The following is a 6,000-nucleotide window of genomic DNA, read 5'->3' as shown; positions in this document are numbered from 1 at the left end:
GGTGATGACTAGCTGCCTTCCTTCTAGTCTTACACTGCTAAATTAGGGACGGCTAGCACAGATAGCCCTCGAGTAGCTTTGTGCGAAATTCCAAAACAAACAAACAAACAAGCTTTCTTGCGATAGTTTAGTTCTTTCCGTGCTGTATTACAATACTACACGTACGTAGAACTACACTCTTCGGCTTCCGTGCTGCGAATGTTTGTAATGTTCGAAGTTTATAATGTTTCTGGTCAAGTTCTGTAGATTTCCGATTCTATTAATCGGAATTAACACTTATTGCATTAATCATAATTATAGCTTCCTAGGCCTATAACACACTGACTGTTGATGGCCAATAATAATACTATTTGTCTCTCAGCGCGTCGGTTTTAATATACTAATTACGCAAGTTTCTAGAATTTTCAACAATGATCGAGAACTAGCGTTTTCGTAAAACAAGTATTGTTGCTTCTTACACTCAAGAACGTCCTATAAATTTCGAGACTAGGCGGGGCTTGCGCAATACATGGTCAAGAATATACGTCAGATGTACATATAAAAAAAGAAAACTATACAAAAACAAGCGTAGGTATCATAATAAACGTGTAACGGTAAATATTTTATAGCTAATATAGGTGGGTTAAGCTTGTCATGTAAAATTACAGTATCTTATTATCTGCCATCAAGTTGTAATATATTTGTTTGAAGTTCATTTCTTTTTGGTACCGCAGTTTGAGGTATGTTCGGAGATTTTAATTACGTTTATAATCGGGTAATAAGCCAAAATGGTTTCAATTTGTAAGTATTATGAGGAAAACTTGAAATACCACTGTTTCCATGCGTGTGTAGGTCCTAAAAATCTGGGAAAAAAATAAAAACGTTTTTTAAAGGATGAGGCTATCCTGAATATACTAACATACTTAACGTGAACATTATGACATTAATATAACTTTTATAAATACAAAGTAGTTTGTAATTTTAATTTTTGCAAGATATAAAAAGTCAAAGTTTGGACTCTTCTAAATTATAATATTGATTCTACCACAATATGAAAATAATCATTATGTTGTTCTACCATATAAATTAAATGTAAAACATTAGAAATAATGCAGGACTGTCTGAAGCCAAAACTTGTAGACTGTCAAGATGATCAGCTTTAATGAGAGGGAAAAAAGTACTAAGATCCAAGAGCGACGACGTATCATATAACATCAGTTCTGCCATTTTGATATTTTATTCAGCAATACTCTAATATTTAGTATAAAAGACAGCTTCATGGTCCACCAGTTGCGACGTTATATTCTCTTACTCAACAATCTATGATTGACGTATTTAAACATGGATTGGGCAAAATAATGGAAACACCTACTATCTTCTATATTTTATTATATGAATTTGGTCTTCTTTGGATAGAGAGTACAACATTTATTTATGCGACGTGAAGTAGACAAAACAAGGAGTTGGGCATCAGACACCAGTATTATTGACTGTTGAAGTGATGTTCGTGTTGAAAATACATTTTGAAGCTTGGTTAAGAACTGACCATAAGGCCAACAACAATTAAACCTGGTGACTGAGGTGGTCAAATTAGGTACAGAAATTCTTCCTTATGTTTCTTAAACGAAATATTACCCACTTCAGTACCATGCAAAATATACTGTCTTACTAAAAGCTGGCCCGGCATGGCCAGGTAGGTTCAGGTGTGCGCGGGTTCGCATCCCCGTCGCACCAAACATGCTCGCTCTTTCAGCCGTGGGGGCGTTATAATGTAACGGTCAATCCCACTGTTCGTTGGTAAAAGAGTAGCCCAAGAGTTGGCGGTGGTTGGTGTTGACTAGCTGCTTTCCCTCTAGTCTTACACTGCTAAATTAGGGACGGCTAGCCCAGATAGCCCTCGAGTAGCTTTGCGTGAAATTAAAAAAACAAACTTACCAAAATCATCTCTGTTTCAGAATAAAGTGTTTATGGTAAGGTTTATGCAATAATTTGTTGCCACTTTAACTTTCAGTGAGATCATAGATCTTAAAATATTCCAACCAAAAACTATACATACCATGGAACAGAAAGCACTGAATCCGTTTATTGTACATTATTAAGCAGATGTGTTTCTGGGCAACAAAAACACATAGCATAATTGGACTATAGCTCTATTTTGAAATAACTTATTTTATTTAAGCATAAAGGGTTATCTGCGCTGTCACTTTTTTAAACGTCAAACTTTAGTTTTTTTTTTTTTTTTTTTGCGTTATAAGCTTAAGTTCACTGTTAAACCATCGGAGGCCACTTAGAAAAAGTGAAACTTGTCTGAAACTTAACAATCACAATATGTAAGATCAAAAGAGACACGGCTCGGCATGGCCAAGCGTGTTAAGGCGTGCGACTCGTAATCTGAGAGTGGCGGGTTTGCATCCCCGTCGCGCCAAACATCCTCGCCCTTTCAGTCGTGGGGGCGTTATATGTTACTGTCAATCCCAGTATTCGTTGGTAAAAGAGTAGCCCAAGAGTTAGCGGTGGGTGGTGATGACTAGCTGCCTTCCCTCTAGTATTACACTGCTAAATTAGGGACGGCTAGCACAGGTAGCCTTCGAGTAGCTTTGCGCGAAATTCAAAACAAACAAAATCAAAAGAGACATTGTTTTAGAGTCTGTAAGGAACAGCGTTTTTAAAATACAGAGATGTATGACTAACTAACAAAGAAATTGTTTGTTTGTTGAGCTTCTTTCAAAGATACTCGGGTACTCCCGAAATGTCGGACTTTAAAAGTTGTCACACGCACTCGTATATCTTCTTGGATACTATGGGTAGATATTTAGATTTTCAGTGTACTTTCTATGCAAATGGAATTTCCAGAACTTCTTATACAGATTGTTTTTGCTTTTATTGTTGTTGTTTTGTTCACTTTATTAATCGGCATGGCATGGCCTAGCGCGTAAGGCGTGCGGCTCGTAATCCGAGGGTCGCGGGTTCGAGCCCGCGTCGCGTCAAACATGCTCGCCCTCCCAACCGTGGGGGCGTTATAATGTGACGGTCAATCCCACTATTCGTTGGTAAAAGAGTAGCCCAAGAGTTGGCGGTGGGTGGTGATGACTAGTTGCCTTATCTCTAGTCTTACACTGCTAAATTAGGAACGGCTAATACAGATAGCCCTAGAGTAGCTATGTGCGAAATTCCAAAAAAGAAAACAAACAATTTATTAAACGTAATGGAGCTTATTTATTTTTTCTTAGTTTAAAAAGTTTCAGATAGTTATGGTATTATTTAATAGCGTCACATAGATATCTACATATCTTTCACACTTTTATTACATATTTTTTCCATACAATACCTTTCTAACAACTGTATTCTATGGCATAAATTGTTGAAATACACAGTTCTGTTTTCAGCATCTACAGGCATGAGTTGTTCTTACAACATTTATTGTAAGGAGCTTCAACAATGTGTAATAAGGACTAAGTAGAACATTCGTTTAGAACCCATTACTCTCTTTTCCAAGTTGTCTTGCAATAATTATGAAAGCGAGCCTTTACTGTTTAATTCATTTCCTGAGAACATGCACTGGGCATTTTAACGACACGTATGATTTACTTGGAATTCAGGACATCTGTTTTAAACCATTGCCAGTATTTTAGTTTAGGTAACAAGCGACAAAAGCTAAGGTTGTCAAAATTACCAGTATACAGTCATGCAGTTAGACGTGTAGTAATTTTGAGTTTAAAATAAGTTATGGGCTAGCAGAAAGTGTATCTTGAGTTGTTGATCTGTATGCCAAATCTATTTTGTTACTAACAAACCATGCTTGTTTTAATATGACAATTTGAATGTGATACTTCACCAGGAAAACAACTAATGGTGCCTTAAAATACTACAAGAGCTTTAAATAAACCGGATTTCTGCCCTTTCATTAGTTTTGTATTTGTTTTCCACCTGTTTGTAAACTATGACTGCTTCACGTAGGTCTTACGTTGTACTTGTAGGTGTGACGAACTCCTGCCTTGTGTTAACAGGGTGATTCTTCGTTTTCTTTTGTAATTCTTTCCCTAAACCAGTATTTCAAATACTCCATTATTTTTTGTTGGGAAAGGTAAAAGGTATTAACATATTGAATGTGAAAAATAGATGGCATATTCAGAATAATCGTGTTCTTTACTTTTTTTGATGTGTAGAAATCCGTTTTAGCGTAGATCAAGTCACGAAATCTCCTTGCAATTCAACACTGCACTCAAGGCAATATCCTTTAAACCTGGTACATTATAACCCTTTTATTATTAATGATTTACGAAGCTCAATTAATTATTTATCTACGATGTTTACACAGAACCACATAAGCACTTGATATATACACAACAAACCGTTTAACTTCTGGATTTGGTTTTCAGCTTTTTCTCTGATGATTATTTAATCTGGACGTTCGTTTTCCAGCTATCTGTCAATAGAACTTTCTCATTAAACTACATCTTTGAAGAAAGAGCCTCATTAACTTTTTAACTGATGTAAGTGAAAATCTAATTTGCTGATGAAATAAATAGATATTTATTAATTTTCTTTTGTCTTTTCTAGCTCACAGGTATATTAGAAGAAGTTACTTTAGCTCTCCTTTATTTCAGCAATTTTAAACGCACTGTAATCTATATTGTCTATATTAATATTTATACATACTGAATTTTAATATAGATCAACTAACTCCATAAATTTCATCATTCTGGCTGAAGATCGTGAGAAAAAAACGACAACAAACAATAGGCGTCTCTTCTTACTATGCCATCCGATCGAAATAACAGCAGTGCTGCCAGAGGTAGCGGAAGAACCAACCCAAACGTTAGTACCAACGCTATAACAAGAAGTGTAGGTTCTAGTCATTCTCAAGAACTGGTAAGAATAGTATTACATTAACCCTTAAACAGCGGAAATATTGTACGAGGCAAAATCAACTGATGATGGCCGCCGTTTAAGAGTTAATAAAAATATCTTATTTTAGGTTTGATGTGAATAAAAAATAACGTTTTGCATAATAACTGTATATTCATAAAATAATCGATAAGATATTTCACGAAGTAAGGGACTGATAAAATAGACAGGTAGATACTAAACAATAATATTGAATAAAAATATATAACCGTTTGTTAAAATCTCGTATGTTAAAAAAAATGTTACAAAGGATAAAGAAAGAAAAGACAGTTCACAACAATACCAATTCGAAGTCAAGGATTACATTATTTTATGATTGTATTACCATTTTGTTTCTCGAAAGTGTTGTTTGTTTGTAAATATAAACGAATATGTTCTTTGGGAATATGATAAAATTTGTGAAATACATGTCGAAGCCAAATTATTTCGGTCTTTTATCATTTGTAGTTTTCTTGTAGAAAACAAGAAAGTAAGCAATGTTAGACCGTCTTCGAACAAATGGCTTAATATAACTGCGAAATAATAAGACAAATTTATATGCATAACAAAGCTAGAAATGTTTTTAACCGACTAACCTTCATCATCGGTTTACCTTGTACTGTAAGCAGTTTTAGTGTGTCAAATTTTTTTATATGTGAAGTTTCTAGAACACTCTTAGAGAATCTGACTTTTGTTTCATACTCGCTTGAAACATTTGGATTTTTTCAGTGTAGTCTTATTTCTTTACTAGGTCTTTTAAAACATATATATATATGTGGGGAATATAAGTGTCGGTATCGAACTGTGTTAGATACGAGATACATGTTAATTAATTCGTGTACGTATAATTAAATAAATTAAGAACATTCTGCCCGAATTTAGGAAGTATTCTGGGAAATAATATTTTCATCAATGAGAATGTGCCATAATCATTAAATGTTAGTTTTAACATACACTTATGTTTGACCGCAGACTAGCTCAAAAAGTGTGTTTCATTAAGTTCTAACTCCACAAACCCCTGTTTCAGTATATTTTAACAACACAAAACCGCGTTCCATTATAGTCATCCACGAGTCTATTTCCTATATTGGTGCCCCACAGATCTGTGTTTCCTTAGTGTCTGTTTTTATAGAT

Source organism: Tachypleus tridentatus, chromosome 13 (assembly GCF_004210375.1).
Source record: "Tachypleus tridentatus isolate NWPU-2018 chromosome 13, ASM421037v1, whole genome shotgun sequence".
Classification (NCBI taxonomy): domain Eukaryota; kingdom Metazoa; phylum Arthropoda; class Merostomata; order Xiphosura; family Limulidae; genus Tachypleus; species Tachypleus tridentatus.
Note: the sequence above shows the minus strand (reverse complement) of the source record.